This window comes from Lepus europaeus, chromosome 10, assembly GCF_033115175.1.
Source record: "Lepus europaeus isolate LE1 chromosome 10, mLepTim1.pri, whole genome shotgun sequence".
NCBI lineage: Eukaryota > Metazoa > Chordata > Mammalia > Lagomorpha > Leporidae > Lepus > Lepus europaeus.
In genome coordinates this window covers 43,481,053-43,499,077 of record NC_084836.1, presented here as the reverse complement: position 1 = coordinate 43,499,077, position 18,025 = coordinate 43,481,053, and the positions used below count along the sequence as shown (strand labels likewise).

The window sequence follows — 18,025 nt, the reverse complement described above, 5'->3', positions numbered from 1 at the left end:
TTTACCCACAGTGCCACAAGGCCTGTCCATGTGTCATATTCAACTGGTATCATTATTTCCTATTTAGTAGTACTTAAAATGATGTATGCCCTAACATTATATGGCATTTTAGGATGAATTATGACATATTTCACTCTTGTAATAGAAGGATATATATCTCTAATATTAGCATACAGAGATGCAAATAATTAGCATATTAATGACTAAAAGTTTTTAGAAGAGAGAAGAGATGAGATTTAATTTTAAGTACATTTTATGATAATTCTTTTTCTTATAAAATTTATATCTTGGTTGATTTAATTTTATATTCCTAATACCAACTTATAATACAATTTTGGTAAGGGCTGCAGCATAGTTCTATCTTAACTTTTTTTTTTTAATTTTATTTTTATTTTTGACAGGCAGAGTGGACAGTGAGAGAGAGAGAGACAGAGAGAAAGGTCTTCCTTTTGCCGTTGGTTCACCCTCCAATGGCCGCCGCGGTAGTGCGCTGCGGCCGGCGCACCGCGCTGATCCAATAGCAGGAGCCAGGTGCTTTTCCTGGTCTCCCATGGGGTGCAGGGCCCAAGCACTTGGGCCATCCTCCACTGCACTCCCTGGCCACAGCAGAGAGCTGGCCTGGAAGAGGGGCAACCGGGACAGGATCGGTGCCCCGACCGGGACTAGAACCCGGTGTGCCGGCGCCGCAAGGCGGAGGATTAGCCTAGTGAGCCGCGGCGCCGGCCTTCTATCTTAACTTTTAGAACTGTATCTCTCAGATAAACATTTGCCTTCTTTAAATAAGAAGGGTTACTTTGATTATTTCTATAAACAGTTACTACAATCAATCAACTATTTTTCTCCATAACTTATGGTAGGTAAAGCTCATAAGAAATTAGGGGTTTAAGGCCGGCAATGCGGCTCACTAGACTAATCCTCTGTCCGCAGCACTGGCAATCTCGGTCGGGGCGCCGGATTCTGTCTCAGCTGCTCCTCTTCCAGTCCAGCTCTCTGCTGTGGCCCGGGAAGGCAGTGGAGGATGGCCCAAGTGCTTGGGCGCCTGCACCCGCATGGGGGACCAGGAGGAAGCACCTGGCTCCTGGCTTCGGATCAGCACAGCGCCAGCCGTAGTGGCCATTTGGGGAGTGAACCAACAGAAGGAAGACCTTTCTCTTTGTCTCTCTCTCTCTCACTGTCTAACTCTGCCTGTCCAAAAAAAAGAAAAAAAAAAAGAAAAGAAAAGAAAAGAAAAGAAAAGAAAAGAAAGGAAGGAAGGAAGGAAGGAAGGAAGGAAGGAAGGAAGGAAGGAAGGAAGAAATTAGGGGTTTGAATGGAATTGTTTGGAATTATTTTAATTTTTAATATTTGGCTGAAATAAATAACATGTGTTAAATCAGCAATAGCATGTGTGTGATTAGTTTGGTGTTCACTTGACCAGACTGTGGCCTGCCCAGATATTTGGTTCAATGTCATTCTGGATGCATCTATGAGGGTGCTTTTGAAGGAATTTTGCATTTGATTTGGTAGCCTGTGTAAAGCAGATTGTCTTCTTGAATGAGTGTGACCCCCATCCAATAAGTTGAAGGCCTAAATGGAACAAAAAGAGTGACTACCCACTGGCTGCTTAGCCTAGGACATTAGTCTTTTCCTGCCATTGGATTTGGACAGAAAGATCCTTTTTGGGTCCACAGTCTGTCAGCTTATGTGCTAGACCTGCCAGCGTTCCTGGGTCTCCAGCTTGCTGACAACAGATCCTGGGACTTGATTGATTGATTGATAATATTTATACACATAAATAGAACCTCTTGGTTCTGTTTCTCTGAAGAACTCTATACTCCAACATTCTTTGGAGGCTACTGCTACTCAAAGTGGGGCCTTGGGTCAGTGGCACTGATATTTCCTGGGAACTTCTTAGGAAAACAGAATCTCAGGCTCTTGGGCACCACCCCAAAACTGAATTAGAATCCACATTTTGACAAGATCTGCAGGTGATTTGTATGCACATTATACTTGGGGAGTATTTCTTTGGAGTATTTTGAAGGCTTTGCCTATAATTTATGTTACTAGAGCACAAAAGAACCTTATAATTATTTGACATTAATACTTCAGAAGAGACACAATAGGGAGATTGTAACAAAGGTTTTTTTTTAGAATATTGCATAACATTTGATGAATAATTATCTGTGATATATATACTCCCAGAGAATTTATAGATTTGCCAGTTTCTAAATAACAATATACCATGATTGACATTGGCTGATCCTTGAGCAAAAACAGATTTCTGTAAATTATGTTATACACATATTACCTTGAATATATCAATCTAACTAATCTAAACACTTCAATATTTATTTAGATTGAATTGCACCCCTGGCCAATGATAAAATGGCTTAAAATAACAGCAATTTGATAGTAACATCTCGTATTTTCTAATGCCAAAAGTAACATTGATAGGTCACTTTATACTTTTCAAAGTAGTTTCACATACATCAGTAGCTCATTCAGTTGTTTGAAAAAGCTGTGAAGTAATTTTACAATTATTACCTCACTTATATTTTCACCTTTTTCAAGTTGGAAAAGTCTGTTTGCATTTAAATTTAATAATTTTTATTGACATTGACTCAATAACTTTTTTTTTATTTTCCATCAATTTAGTATCACTACTACTGCCCAAACAAGAGAAGGTTGTTTGTTCTTGTTGACTGAATTTTGCTCTTTATCTTATTCCATGTGGCAAAGAAATCAGGTGCTGTTGCTTCTTTCCATGTCAACCACTCCTTTCTGAGTGCAATAGAATATCTATGTGTGATTCCTTTGAGACTCTCTCTTTCTTCTTTCTGAGGAAATATCTCTACTTAGTCATCATCACCCAAAAGCAGCTAGCTGTTATGCAGAGATGAAGTTTCTATTGTATCTGTGTGTCTAGGATAGGAGTTAATTGTGAGAGAAAATGATATCCTATCACACTGAAATTTTATCTTGCCCAAGGGACATTTAGGCATGGGAGGTTAGCCAAGAGATGTCAAGAGAGCAGCTGATGCAGCTGGGACTGGATCTCAACCCCTGAGTATTAGGCTGCAAATGCTAGAGGAATGAGGAAGTCTACAGGATACTTGTCTATCAGTGTAAATGAGACAACATATTACTTTGAACACAGGAGAGAAAATGCCAGTTTAGAATATTGCCATAAATACTAGTATTTGGAAGAGCTTAATGATGTTGGAAATGAAGGAATTATTCTTTGGTAGTTACTCCACTTCATAGATACATTTGTATAATTTTTAGACAATGCCATATGAGGCAAGATGATTTTGAGAAGTATAGAAGCACCGCTTTTATGAGATAAAACTTCCTTAGAAATTTTATTATGATGAATAACACCCTGCTGTTTTTCAGGGAAGATTTGAAATTCACTAGTGGATTAGAAAAATAATAATTTATAAGTGTATGATTGGATCAGCAATTAAGCTGATTACACAAAATTTGCGTTTTCTTTGTAAAATTGGTTAACTCTTCACAGGGGTATAATGGCATTTGAAAGATTTAGCTTTTAAGAATGCAAAGTTATGGGGCCTGCGCTGTGGCACAGCGGGTTAAAGCCCTGGCCTGAAGTTTGGGCGCTGATTCTAGTCCCAGCTGCTCTTCTTATGATCCAGCTCTCTGCTATGGCCTGTGAAAGCAGTAGAAGATGGCCTAAGACCTTGGTCCCTTGAACCCACATGGGAGACCCAGAAGAAGCTCCTGGCTCCTGGCTTCTTATCGACACAGCTTCGGCCCTTGAGGCCGTCTGGGGAGTGAACCAGCGGATGGAAGATCTCTCTCTGTAACTCTGTCTTTCAAATAAATAAAATATGGAAAAAAAAAAGAATGCAAAGTTATAAAAGCAAAGGGGGCAGGGAGTCAAGGAGAGCTGTGATAGAAAAATAGATTCAGCCAATGCATAACAAAATTAACTCTTTATAGAGGACACAAAATTGGTAATTAGTGCTAAAACTTCCACTTTTCAACATTTGCCATTACAATTATTTAACTTCTTTCAGGATCCCTCCAACCTCTCTCCCAGTATGTTTCTTCTTCTCTGTCTCCAAATAAGCAGAGTTTGCTTTATCTTGATACAAAAGAATAGAACAAGAAAAAAAAAATCCCACCTAGATCCCACCATTCCTCCGAGCTAACATTTTATGTTACTTACATCTTTCTTGATGAAATTCTTTCCAAGATCTCTTCTGAACTCTTCCTTCTTAAAATATTTAATGAAAGTACCTAACCTAGAGTTGACACTCAAATATTTGTACATTTTTCTTCTACATAAATTTCATGCATAAAAAAATTATTTTTTGTCTTTGTCTCCTCTGATCTTTCCATGACATGGAATACAGTTGGCTTTGAACACCTGAATGTCTCTCTTCAGGTTTTCCGTATTATCTCTCTTTTCAGATTTCTGTGTGACACCAACATATTTTCACTTTCTAAATCACACACTCCGCTACCTGTGCGACCATACTTTCCTTTACTTCTTTGTTGACTCACCTGTTTCATTTCACTCTTTCCCCCTTGATGAGCTCATCCAGGAAGCTACAATCTATCCTCTAGGAAGTGAACTCTCAACACTGAATTGTAACTTCTAATCTCCTCATCATGCTCCATTTGGCTAAAAATTGGAACTGTTCATTACATATTTCCTCTTGGAGGTCCTATTATTAGATCAAGACCAATAGTTATCTAATTATACCAATTGTCTTTTAACCTAAACCAGCTACAGTTGCTCATTGCAAGAATATTATTCTCATCACTGAGGCTCAAAACTTTCACATTTGATTTTTCTTTCCCTATTGTATTTTACCTTTTTTGTCTATTAAGAAACCTAACCAGACTCTAGGTTCAGTAAAATTTTTCTTAAGAAGTAGCCTTACTTGATATGCCATCATTTTTATACCTAATACCAATAATGTTATCTTTTTCCAAATCTTTGTTAGATCACATTGACCCTTGGAAACTGTGAGACGTGTTTCCATTTACTAATCTGTGCATAGCAGAATATCTCATCAGAATTTATCCCCTCCCCTGTTTTATAAATCTCTTTCAAGAGAGTGGTCGAAATTTTGCTTTGGAATCACAAAAGATATAATCAACATTTGTCCTGCTCCAAAGATATAATTCCTAAAATGTATAGTGTGATTTCTTCAGGCTATATCACAGTAAAAGCTGTCTTTGATGGCTAGGTTATATTCCTCAGAAGAGCCACAATCTTGAGTTTGGAGAATATAAGATGGAAATCTTCCCAATACCCATGGGAGGGAAAGGAAGAGTGGTGTCTCCGTGGCTGTTATTGAACCAGCCCAGACTCCAAAGAGCTGAGTGCTTAGAGCCTTGGGAGTTCAACCAAGGGGCACTCTTGCCTTTACTTAGCACTGAGTGGGTGGGATCCTATTCTCTTGTTGAACCACAGAGGCTTCTATCTGGATCTGTGTTATTTGTTTATTTCATCTAAAGCATGCACACATTGCTTTTTAAAAAAATACTTATTTTCATTTTATTTGAAAGGCAGAGAGAGAGGCAGAAAAAGCTTTTCCATACACTGGTTCACCCGAAAATGCCATGTATTCAGAACTCAATCCAGGTCTCCCATGTGGGTGGCAGGGACCCAAATACTGTCATCTGTTGCCTCCAAGGGTATGCACTACCAGGAAGCCAGTATTGGAAGCAGAACCAGCACCAGAAGCCAGATAACACAGTGACTTTAACTGTTGTGCAGAAGCCCACCTTGGATGTGGACTGGTGCTTACTCTTGGATTTTGTTGAGCACAGTTTTTTTCAAGAGTGCCCATCATATGGCAACAAGAAACAATGAACAGAAATCCAGAGTTCTCACTGGTTGGATTTGCAGGTTAAGGTGTTTGGACCCTGGGGTTTCTGATAGTTGGATTTGGGTTCTAGCTAAAACATGCTTAGAGTTCTAAAGAACACACATGCTTCTAAAGAACACAAATAAATTAGGGCCTCAAGACATTGGGGAAAGTGAAAGAGACTTGATTGTAGCTACTTTCTAATTATTAAGGCATTTTGTACCAGATTCTTATGCAAGAACATCATAATTTCGAAGATAAAACAGGATTGCTCAAAATAGTCTCTCTTTAAACCTATTTTCTTGGTGTAATTCTGAATAATTCTCTCTTTCACTCTCAAAAGTTTTCTAGTTTGTATGATATATTCTTTACTCTCCCTTTAAACTTCCAATTCTGGGTCTTGGCTTGACAAGAGTCCTGTTACCTCCCATAATGAATTAAATCTTTTGACATTGGTCTTCAAAGCAAAAAGAAAACATCCTGCAAATTTTGAATTGCCTTGACCAGTCAGATTCTTAATAAGAACATGGGCCCGCCTCACATATCCATTTTTATACAAGTTGGAGGATGCAGGCTTCCTTCTCATCACTCCCCTTCAAGGAGTGGATGTGCAAAGAGCGCTCTGGTGTACTTGTTCCTCAGAAACAAGAATGGGATGCTTCTCTAGTGATGGATCAGCTAGGCTAGTCATGCCTTTGAGAAACAGAATTCATGCCTACTTGTAAGACAAAGCTCTGTGACTTTCAGATTCTGATTACTGGATTACCTTTTCTCTCCTTTGGGTGCATGAAAGAATGTTGCCTTCATCTCCTTTTTCTTGTAGAAGAATTGGATTTGGATGGCCAACTCCCAAAACAGATGATGTGACTTATTCAAGCTATGGTTTCCTAACTGGTATCCTTGTTTGTCACATATTACTTCGCTCGTACATCCTACACTTGATCACTGCAAACAGCAAAATGAATTCAGTTGAATGCCCAAGGCCTTTACTATCTGGACTTTGATCCCAGCTTTCTTTCTTTTTTTTTTTATTTTTTGCCTTTTTTTTTTTTTAGGACCAGAACAAGTATTACTTTGTCTATAACAATTCAATCTAAATTACAATGGGCATATGAATGATCTTGGGGTCTGGTGAAAATGAAGAGACTGATGTGTAGATCTGGGTTGGAGCTTATGAATCTTCATTTATTTTTGAAGATTTATTTGTGCCCGGCACCGCGCATCACTTGGCTAATCCTCCATCTGCAGCTCCAGCACCCTGGTTCTAGTCCCGGTTGGGGTGCCGGATTCTGTCCTGGTTGCTCCTCTTCCAGTCCAGCTCTCTGCTGTGGCCCAGGAGTGCAGTGGAGGATGGCCCAAGTGCTTGGGCCCTGCACCCGCATGGGAGACCAGGAGGAAGCACCTGGCTCCTGGCTTCGGATCAGCGCAGCATGCCAGCCGTAGCAGCCATTTGGGGAGTGAACTAATGGAAAGGAAGACCTTTCTCTGCCTGTCAAAAAAAAAAAAAAAAGATTTATTTGTTTATTTGAAAGACAGTGATACAGAGTGAGAGGGAGAAGCAGAGAGACATCAATCTTCCATCTGTTGATTCACTCCTCAAATGGCCACAATGGCCAGGTGCCAGGAGTTTCATTCAGCTTTCCCACTGATTTCCCAGGCACAGTAGCAGGGAGCTGGACTTGAACCAGCACCCATATGGGATGCTGGTGCTGCAGGCGGCTGCTTAACCTGCTGTGCCACAGCACCAGTGCCCCACTCCCCTTCCCTCAAGATTTTTCTTTTCTAACCAGTTTCCAGGTTCTGCATTTGCTGCTGCTCCTCTAAAATACATGCTGGGTACTGAGGTTCTGTAAAGCTTAAAAACCTCCAGTTCCATTTAACCCTATTTGCTCAAGACATCCAAATTAAGGGTTGCAAAATTGTCTTAAGTTGTTCTTAATGACAGATAGTTATAGTCATTTTGAAGCATATGGCTGACTCCCTTGGAAGTAGATATTCTCTAAGAGTAGTAGTACTGTTTAATAGTTTCATCCTCATGTGCTATCAACTCACCCAGGGAGATGGAAAAATTTTTAGTGATGCATGCTTCTCTATAATTTTCACAAGCTCTTATAGGTGGGCTACCATACCTTGCATGTTCTAAGACCACATCAAACTGCTGATGGGTTATCCTTAAGACATGCCCTGTACTATTCTATCATATGAGAACCCCTGAGATACATTTTAATTTATGGTTGACCAAATCATATCATATTTAAAGCAAACTATAAAATACAAGGAGCTGTGGAAATCTGACCAATCTGAAGAAAATGCTTCTTTGAAGTAGTAAATTACAATCCTAAATCAATAAGTTAATGTTTTTGCTGTATTAATTACAAGTCTGAATAGGCTTTATGAGTCAGGTTATGGAAAAGAGGTATTATTGCTTTGATTACTCTATATGTGTCCTATCTCTATCTCTCTCTCTCTCTCTCTCTCTTTCTCCCTCTTTCTCTCTCTCTCTCTCTCTCTCTTTCTCCCTCTTTCTCTCTCTCTCTCTCTCTCTCTCTGTAATGCCTTTCATATAAATTAATAAATATTTTCTTAAAAAAGAGAAAAACATGCTGTAAATGCTCTCCAGAACTTTGAAATAGAACTGGAAACCTGCCACAGGAATCAAGATAAAATAGCCTATAAAAAAGGAAAACTGGTGAAAATTTTAGGGAAAACAAGAAGCAAAATGGTTATAAATCTTGACTAATGACTTTCCAGCTCCATTTTCAAATGAATATTTTGATTGAGCCATCTCTTAAAACTCTCAGAGGAAATCATATGCTTCTGAGTAAACTTTATGGATATATGTGCTTCAAAATATGTGCTTTGTCAGGGAGTTCCATTGGCTTTCAGAGGAAATATATGCCTACAATAACATTAACCCTTGCCTCACATCTCATCACTTCCTAAGGATCTCATAGTTTAGAAAAGAAATTGAACTCATTTATGCCTTATTTTTATGAGATTTTTATCCTGATTTTTTGTTTCATTTTTAATTAATGAAATAACTGAGCATTCTCCACTCTTATCCTATTTGGTAGCATAAGTATGGAAGATGGGATTCTTACATACATTTTGTAGAGATATTTTGTAATTGTGAAGATGCAATCATTCAGTTTGCCAGCACTAGCAGTTGACATTTTTTTTTTCCAATTTTTAAATTTGAAAGTCAGAGAGAATGAAAATGAGAGAGAGAGAGAGAGAGAGAGAGAGAGAGAGAGAGAGAATTTATTCTTAGTCTGCTTGTTCACTTCCCAAATGCTGCAACATCCAGAGCTTAGGCAGGACAAAGCCAGGAGGCCAGATCTCCCAAGTAGTCCGTGGTGTCAGGGACCCCAGTAGTTGAGCTCTCACTGATGTCTACCAGGGAGCTCAGATGCTGAAAGCTGCATGGGAAGGTGAAGGAACCAGGACTCAGAGCAAGCACCCAATATGGAATGCGGGCAACCCAAGAGGCATATCTTAACTGCTACACCAAATGCCCATCCAGAGTAGCTGACATTTTAATTGGATCCTATGTACATCTGAGGGGCAGGCATTTAAACTTTGATTCTCAGGTTGATCGATGATACCTGGTATTAACACAGAAGAAACATAATTGTTTGACAGAAGTAGGAGGTGCCCCCCCTTTAATGTAAGATTCCCAACAAAAGCTGGGAATGGGAATGGCTTCCTAAGAGCTGATGACTTCAGTACGGTCATACATTACTAGCAAAACCTTCTAGTCTGCACAACATCAAGGAGACAGACATTAGCATTTCACATCTGCTTTCTCTTGACAGTTATTATAGGAGTTGAGATATGACTCTGCATTTCATATTACATAATTTGGTCCCTAACCATCCTTTCAGCATCTCACATTACAGATTGTGGCCTGAATCAGTGTTTGCTCTGAAGACATAGTGAGTAAAATGCTAATGGTTTCAAAATGAAGTATCATGGTTTGTCATAGAGTTGGGGTCTTAATTATGCTGCGTAATGTATTTCTTTTAGTAAACAGAAAATCTGAGAAATTTTGGGGAGTAGAAAAACCAGTTAAAACACACATACACACACACACACTCATATGCAGATATACACACTTTGATACTATTTAATTGCCAATGAGGCGGCATTTAAATAGATTTTAATGAAATATATAGAGATAAAAAATGTGATGGCTCATTTTCATCAAGCCTTAAGACTGAATCTTGACACATACATTGTAATATATTAAGAAATATGAAGTTTAAAAGATTTCCATGCAGTACTCAGATCTAGAATGTGTCTTTACATATAATTATACATGTATATAATATACATGTGTCTATTACATAAGATGTAATAGATAGCTTGAGTATTTTGGGGTTACATGCACTGATAAATAGCTCTGGATTAGATGGAAGTTGGGAGAAAAATCTGTCTTCATGCTTTTTTAAATTATTTATGAAAGTTCTTCAAAGGTCATGGAAAATGCATATCTTGAGAAAACTTAAGCATGGATTTCTTTTTTTTAACTTTTATTTAGCAAATATAAATTTCCAAAGTACAGCTTATGGATTACAATGGCTTTTTCTCCCCCATAACTTCCCTCCTACCCACAACCCTTGCAACTCCTGCTTCCTCTCCCATTCCATTCATATCAAGATTCATTTTCAATTATCTTTATATACAAAGATCAATTTAGTTTATATTAAGTAAACATTTCAACAGTTTGCACCCACACAGAACATAAATTGTAAAATACTGTTTCAGTACTAGTTATAGCATTAATTCACATTGTACAACACATTAAGGACAGAGATCCTACATGAAGAGTAAGTACACAGTGACTACTGTTGTTGACTTAACAAATTGACACTCTTGTTTATGGCATGAGTAATCTCCCTAGGCTCTTGTCATGAGTTGCCAAGGCTATGGAAGCCTTTTGAGTTCGCCGACTTCAATCTTATTTAGACAGGTCATAGTCAAAGTGGAAGTTCACTCCTCCCTTCAGAGAAAGGTACCTCCTTCTTTGATGACCTGTTCTTTCTACTGGGATCTCACTCACAGAGATTTTTCATTTAGGTACTCTCTCTCTCTCTCTCTTTTTTTTTTTTTTTTTTTTTGCCAGAGTGTCTTGGCTTTCCAAAGCATGAATTTCAAACTCATTGTGCACGACAATAAACATCTTTTAATTTCATTTTTCCATGAATTTGTTGAAGTCCCTTGAATTTTACCTGAGGACTACCTGCTATTTGCCTATTATCCACATTATTTGTGATATGTTAATGTTGCTGTGTTTAAATTCCCAACACTGTGGTCAAGTAATGATTTGTGAGTAGATTAAGTAGATCAATAAGTTGATCTGTGCTGATTTTGAAGATCCTGAAGCACCTTGCCAAAAACATTAGAAAGAATCTATGAGCCTTAAATGGAAGCTAATGAAATTTCTTCCCAGTCTAGCCCTAGCCAATCCCTTGGTTTGAGAAAAAAAGTACACTCCTGTCACCTTGCTTAAAGGAATAAAAATGAGCAAAATTCCACTGGTGTGTGCTCACTGCCAGTTACTAGAAGAGTTCAGGACCATTGCTTCCTTCTCCTTATTCCATGTAACTTCCAGTTTAGGATTGGTACTTTGAATACGTAGAAATAAACAGGATTCTCTTCATGGGAAATAATTTTCTTTTTTTAAATTTATTTGACAGGTAGAGTTACAGACAGTGAAAGAGAGAGAGAGAGAGAGAGGTCTTCCTTCCTTTGGTTCACTCCCCAAATGGCCACCACGGCTGGCACTGCACCGATCCGAAGCCAGGAGCCAGGTGCTTCCTCCTGGTCTTCCATGCGGATGCAAGTGTCCAAGCACTTGGGCCATCCTCCACTGCACTCCCAGGCCACAGCAGAGAGCTGGACTGGAAGAGGAGCAACCGGGACTAGAACCTGGCGCCCATATGGGATGCCGGTGCCGCAGCTGAAGGATTAACCAAGAGAGCCACAGCGCCAGACTGGAAATAAATTTTACAAAGACCTATTGATTTGAGAACTAAAACCTCTCATGTTTCTGAACTTTTTGTATATTAAGTTAGACTTCATTAAAGGCTGAAGAACTAAAAGTTGACACCAGCTTTTAATTTGTAGCATTTTATACTCATTGAGAGTTTGATTCTGTGTTGACTAATAAGGACAACTTGATGTATAATTCCTCTCCTTATATATTGACCCATTCCAGAGGAAGTTCCCCTCTCTGATTCTTTGTTCTTGCAAAGAAAATATGAACACGCTTCTTTTGTTGTCTCTCCCTAGCAAGCACCTCTTGAATTTTGATTTGCACTTTCAGTGTGTGGCAAGAAATGATTCAATTTTTCCAACTTTATCTTTACTCTAAATCCTTGGCTATACAAAAAAAAAATCATTCTCTGTTCTATTATTTTCATGCCAATTCTTCTATTTTTTGCTTGGTTTTCCCAGAAGATAAGACATTTGTGCAAGTAAGCTTTGACCAAGTTCTAGAAATCAAAATCTTTCTTCTGTCCCTACCACTAGAAAATCAGAATGTTCTAAAAGAGAGAGAAGTTGAACTGAAGAAATAATGAATGAACTCAGCTTATTTTGATTCCCTTTTTTGTTGGTTGTTTATGGGAATGTGTGTCTGCAGGAGAATTCTAAATCTTAAAGCATAAGGCAGGTACCAGCTTCCTCTTATTTAGTGATCTGGGCCTGTCATCCAGGGTAGGGATTGTTCCAGGGACTACAGCGTGTATAATTGTAATCAGCATCCATATAAATTTAGCATAAGGAAGGGCGTTTTTATGGATTGAAAAATTTGCAAAAAGAACAGGTAAAGGTGATTTAATGATAGAAAAATTCATTAATAAGCTGGATAGATTGTGGTTTCAGGGTTGTATGCACTCCACATTTTCTCAGTTTATGGTTCACTGTATAGGAAAACATAAAATTGCTGCTTCTGTTGTTGATTCAGCTGAATTCTTACAAGGAGTTCACAAAACCTATGATAGCTCTTAAGTCTGACTCGTAGAAGGTCCTTGGTGCTGCTGCTCTCCAGACTCACAATGAGTGTTGTCAGGAGACCTTGGGAGAGAGAGAAATGTGATTGTAAACACTGATGAGCACAGACATGCGGGAATCACAGCCAGCCACTTTGTTCATTTTCTTCTAGGTTACCAAGGCTATAACCAAGGAGTGGGAATGGCCTGGAAATCAATTTGCAGAATATTAAAAAGGTCACCATGATCCAGAGTAGAATGCTGCATTGCTCGGAATGTATGATGTGCTACGGTGCGTATGCTACATCTCTAATGACAACAGTTGTGATACGAGGGAGGGACATGTTGCCAATCCCTTGCTAATGGTTTCAGCACATACTTGAAACCTGTTTTCAAGATTTATTTTAAGCTAGTCTCATATTGTGTCATTGAGTAATTTACTTTGTGTAATTTTTTTTTTCAATTTTATTTATTTGAGAGGTAGAGTTACAGACGGCGAGAGGGAGAGACAGAGAAAGGTCTTCCTTCCGTTGGTTCACTCCCCAAATGGCCACAATGGCTGGAGCTGCGCCATCTGAAGCCAGGAGCCAGGAGCTTCTTCCTGGTCTCCCATTCGGGTGCAGGGGCCCAAGGACTTGGGCCATCTTCCACTGCTTTCCCAGGCCATAGCAGAGAGCTGGATTGGAAGAGGAGCAACCGGGACTAGAACCAGCGCCCATATGGGGTGCCGGTGCTACAGGCAGAGGATTAACCTACTGCGCCACGGCAGCGGCCCCTACTTTGTGTAATTTTAATAATCCACTCTAATTAGATTTTTATTTTGAAAAAAATACAATCTGCGGAAAAGTTACAAATACATTGCAGTTCACCTATATTCACTGATATACAATTCTAGCTGCTATTTTTGCCTCTTTTGTACCCTCTCACCATACATAAGTATAAAAGGACACATGTATATATATATATACTTATAGGTAGACACATTCTGATATAATAATTTTTACAGTCATTTTAGTGTAAAGTGAGCTGAAATCTCCTAAGAACAGAAATATTCTCAAATGTAACCTTCCCACTGCTTTGAAATTCAGGCAGCAATCTTTTCTTAAGGGTCGTCTGATTGAAAATTTAGCTTTTCATTATTGTTTTCAAGAAGAACAACTCTGTAATGAAATAGCCCCAGATGTCTATCTATAACTGGCACTCTCAGAATGAAGCCCCCTTGCCATCACAGCAACCTCCCTCCTGATTATTCTTACCTGCCCTTTCTTTTCACCATTTCTATCTACTTTTTGTTCCCTTTACGTTTCTCCTTCAAAATTGATATTTTTAAAAGGCCACTTACTGCTGTTCTCTGTTCACCCAAGCAACTTAATTACATTTCTGGGAGCTGTATTGGTTATTTAAAAGTAGATGCCTACAAAAAGAAATCTAGGTGACATTTTGCACCTTGGTGATGACTATTAGTCTCCAGCCTTGGTAGGGGGAGACTTCATTCAAACTTTAAGACCTTTCTAGAGTGAGTAGTGCAGCAGCCAATGTAATTAACATTGTAGTTATTTGAAAAGGCACAGGCAAAGCACATGCTAGTGGTACCCTCACAGAAAGCTTTCTCTCATCAGCAATTTAGCACCTGATGTTGTGGCTGGCAACACAGAGCTCTTTTAGGATCCTCTCCCTAGAGCACTCATCTCAACAGAAAAATTCCATTGATCTTAAAGAAGTCTCAGGAAGAAAAATGCCTATTTCTCAACTTTTCAAAAGCAATCGCCAAGTAGAGCAGGGTCTCATTCTATATAAAGAGTTTATCCCGGGAAGATCCTTCTGGAAGGATCCAGGTTATAGGCCTGAAATCAATTCCAACAGTTAAAGGGGTGAAAGGAGATTTCATGGTCTGGGGTGTCTTCTTTTGAGCGCTCTGGTTGGAGGTTTTCTTGGCTGCCTGGCTAGAGGCAAAGATTAGCCACACAGTGCTTGCTTCAATGATCTGAGCTTGTCAGCTTGTTGCCTTGGAAGGAAGCCCAGGCTTTGGGAATCAGGGGTCCTTTTAACATTTGTAGGTTATGATGGACAGGGTTACATAGTCATAGTCAAACCAAGTCACCAAGAAGAGCAACATTTGCCTTGTGAGCAAAACCACATTTTTCTTTTTCTTCAAGCAACTGCAGAAGGAAGAGCAGCTTCTTTGGAAGGTAGATTGACCTCATCTCTGCAACCAGAAATGACCACCTTTTGATTAGGATGCTTATTATGCCTTGGATCTGGTGGTTTATTTTGAGGAAAAGAAGGGATCTCCCCCCCACCCCTTGACGTTTTCCTGCTACCCAGCACAGTAGTGGTGCCCTGAGCTTTTAGTTTTAAATATCAGTGTTTTCTCCAGCTAAGTCAGAGTAGGTAAAAATATGTATCACACACACAAACCTTCCATAAGTTTTTTACTTCAGGGGATTAGGTACAAGAATTTCCTTTTTTAGTAAACGATTTTTCTTGAAGTAGCTATAACACATTGGTTTTTATATTGGGTTGGAATTCTTTTGAAAAGAAAATAACTAATATCATGATTCTTACTACTCAGCCTCAGTGCCTGGCTCGTGATGGGAGAGAGGCTCTCGGGCTGTGATCCCTGGACCTGCAGAGTCTGCATCACCTGGAAACTTGTTGGAGATGATGTTCAGAACCTCTGCAGTAGGACCGCAGCAAACGCTTGCTGAAGATAATGCAGGTTTCTCAATCCGTAAGGAGAGCAGCGTCACTAATAACATGTTGTAAGGCAGTGTTTCCCAAACTTTAATGTGCTCAGGATCATCAGGAGGACTGGTTGAGCTACAAAAGGCTGGATCCCACCCTGGTGTCTCTCCTTCAGAAGACCTGCACTGCGAGTGCAAACCTGTAGCCTTAACAAATTCCCCAGTGGCTGCTGCTGCTGCTGCTGCTGATGATGGTGGGGGACTCCACTCTGCTAAGGCAGCAGCTCAACATTAGAATCACTGGGAGTTGATTTTAAATACTGAGAGGGCTGGGCCTCAGCCCTGAGCTCTGGATCTCTGTAGTTGGGGTGGGCATGGCCGCCTTTAACACTTCCCCAGTGGTTCTGATGAGCAGCCAAACCTGAAGCGTACTAAAGATCATCTCAAGAGTGCTCTTCTGTTGCAGTTGGTTTCTCAACAATGGTGCAGTGGATTGGTTTCTGAGAGGAGCAGCGTGGTAGGGGCAAGAGGCGCGGAGTCGCCACACAGACCCCGGGAGTCCGGTGAAAGCAGGCCTGAGGCGAGCAGCCCACAGACTCGTTTATTACGGTTGGAACTACATCTTATATAGCCAAGACCAGCCAATCTGGTCAAGGGGCGGTCTATGCCCCAACCAATCACAGCCTGTTGCCAGGAAGGCTCCGTTGCCAGGTGGGTTTCAAAGCCATTCCTGAGTAACTGACACTCGCTTGCCAGTGGCCACCTTGGCATGGCCTTCTCATTCCACCACACTCTTCTATTCTGGTTGTGTTAGGATCACGTGGTTGGCTTTAAAACCCTTGCTGCCTAGGTCCTAAATCCTGGAGGTTCTGATACCATTGGTTTGAGGTGCAACCTGGGCATTAGGACTTTGGAAAATGATTCTCATACACAGATAAAATTAAGAACCACCGTTCCTGATATACGTCCTTGTTGTAAGAATTTCATATTTTAGTACAATCCTATAGAAAGGATAGAGCATTTAAGGAAAGCAATTATTCCTATAATGATTCAATGTACTTATTATAGTGTGTGTGTGTGTGTGTGTGTTTGCCTGGACTAATATCCAAAGGGAGCACAAATAATTTCATTCCTCATGGTTTTTTTGCGCATAGTTTTAATTTGCACATTTCTTGCCATTTAAGGGTTATTTCTATTAGAATAAATCTAGTATAGTAGAAAAACTACATATAGACAGAGGACTCTGACCTCATCACTATAACACATGTTGACCTGTCCAGTTTGGTTGAATAGTCTACAAATTCACACAGCATTAAGGATATGGGATACAGATAGAGCAAGACCACACAGAAATGACAGCAGCCAGAGAAACCACTTCTGCCAGCCCAAGGAAGCTGCATATCAATGGGCCTTTGAATGGTGGAAAAATCACTAAACCTTCCGAAGGTCCTACCCTGGGCTGTGAGGCAGACTCCTTTGGGAGGCAGGTGGTGCGAGTTCAAGTGCTACTCATCAAAGCCACAAAACACTTGCGAACATTAACAGGCTATATGTGAAAACTTGTGTAAACTGCAGAAAACGGACCGTATGGTGTTGGTAGTAAAGCGCTCCCTCTCCGTTGGCTCCATAACAGTTACTAAACAGCTGTGTGACACTGGCAAGCTTCACTTTCCCATGCCTTTGAAATCTCTTATGTAAGATAATTTTTACCTTGCAAGTTTGTCTGATTTGAAATGAACTGATGATTTTTGTCTTATTTATTTTTAAAATTTCATTTACTATGTATTTCAAATGCAGAGACAGAGATTTTATATCTGCTGATGGAGTCCCCAAATGCCCTCAACAGTCGAGGCTGGGAAGTGCCAGAAGCTGGGAATTCCACCTAGCTCTCCCAAGACCTCCGCCTGCTAGGGTGCTCATGAACAGGAAGCTGGGTTTGTAGTGGAGCTGTGACTTGAACCCAGGCGTTCCAGTATGTGATGTGAGTGTCCCAGCAGCGGTTTTGTTTTTTTTTAATCATTTTGTCAAACACTTGTCGCTCATGATTGTTTTGAGGAATAGATGAGGTAGCATGCGATGCATTTAACCTGGTACCTGCTGCATATGAAGGAGTCAGCTATATTAATTCTCTCCTTTTCCCATCTCTGCTCTTATTACTACTAGCTTTTTAAATCATCATCATGATCATCAACAACCAAAAACATTATCTCTATTCCTATTCCTCGCGCTTCTTTCTTCTACCCATCTCAACATTTTTGAGCTGCTATACATCTCAGCCAAGACGCTAAGAACTTGAGGATACAGGGATAAATAAACCACCCTTAGCGCACACAACCCAGTGAGGAAGCAGACAAATAAACATGTAGCTGCTCTGCCTAAGGTTTGAAACGTGGGTCCAGAGGCAGCCGTGGAGGAGTGGTACTGAAACTCAGATTTGGTGCTTGGGTGTGTTTGGGGAGGCATCCCAAAGGAGTGTAGCATTAGGGGGTTGGCAAGTTGCCTAGATGCAATGTTGGAGGAG

At 40.0% G+C, this 18,025-nt stretch overlaps 1 protein-coding gene across 2 annotated transcripts in view; it reads left to right on the top strand.

The window, feature by feature from the left end:
- NAV3 (neuron navigator 3) overlaps nt 1-18,025 on the top strand; it is a 1,248,892-nt gene that overhangs the window by 264,267 nt on the left and 966,600 nt on the right. Inside the window, exon 1 of one of the 2 annotated variants that reach the window (XM_062203166.1) lies at nt 17,344-17,485. The exons of the other annotated variant lie outside the window; for it this stretch is intronic. The gene's annotated coding sequence lies outside the window, so the exon portion shown is untranslated. Of the gene's footprint in view, nt 1-17,343; nt 17,486-18,025 lie in introns of those variants that run through there. 2 annotated transcript variants of the gene reach the window in all.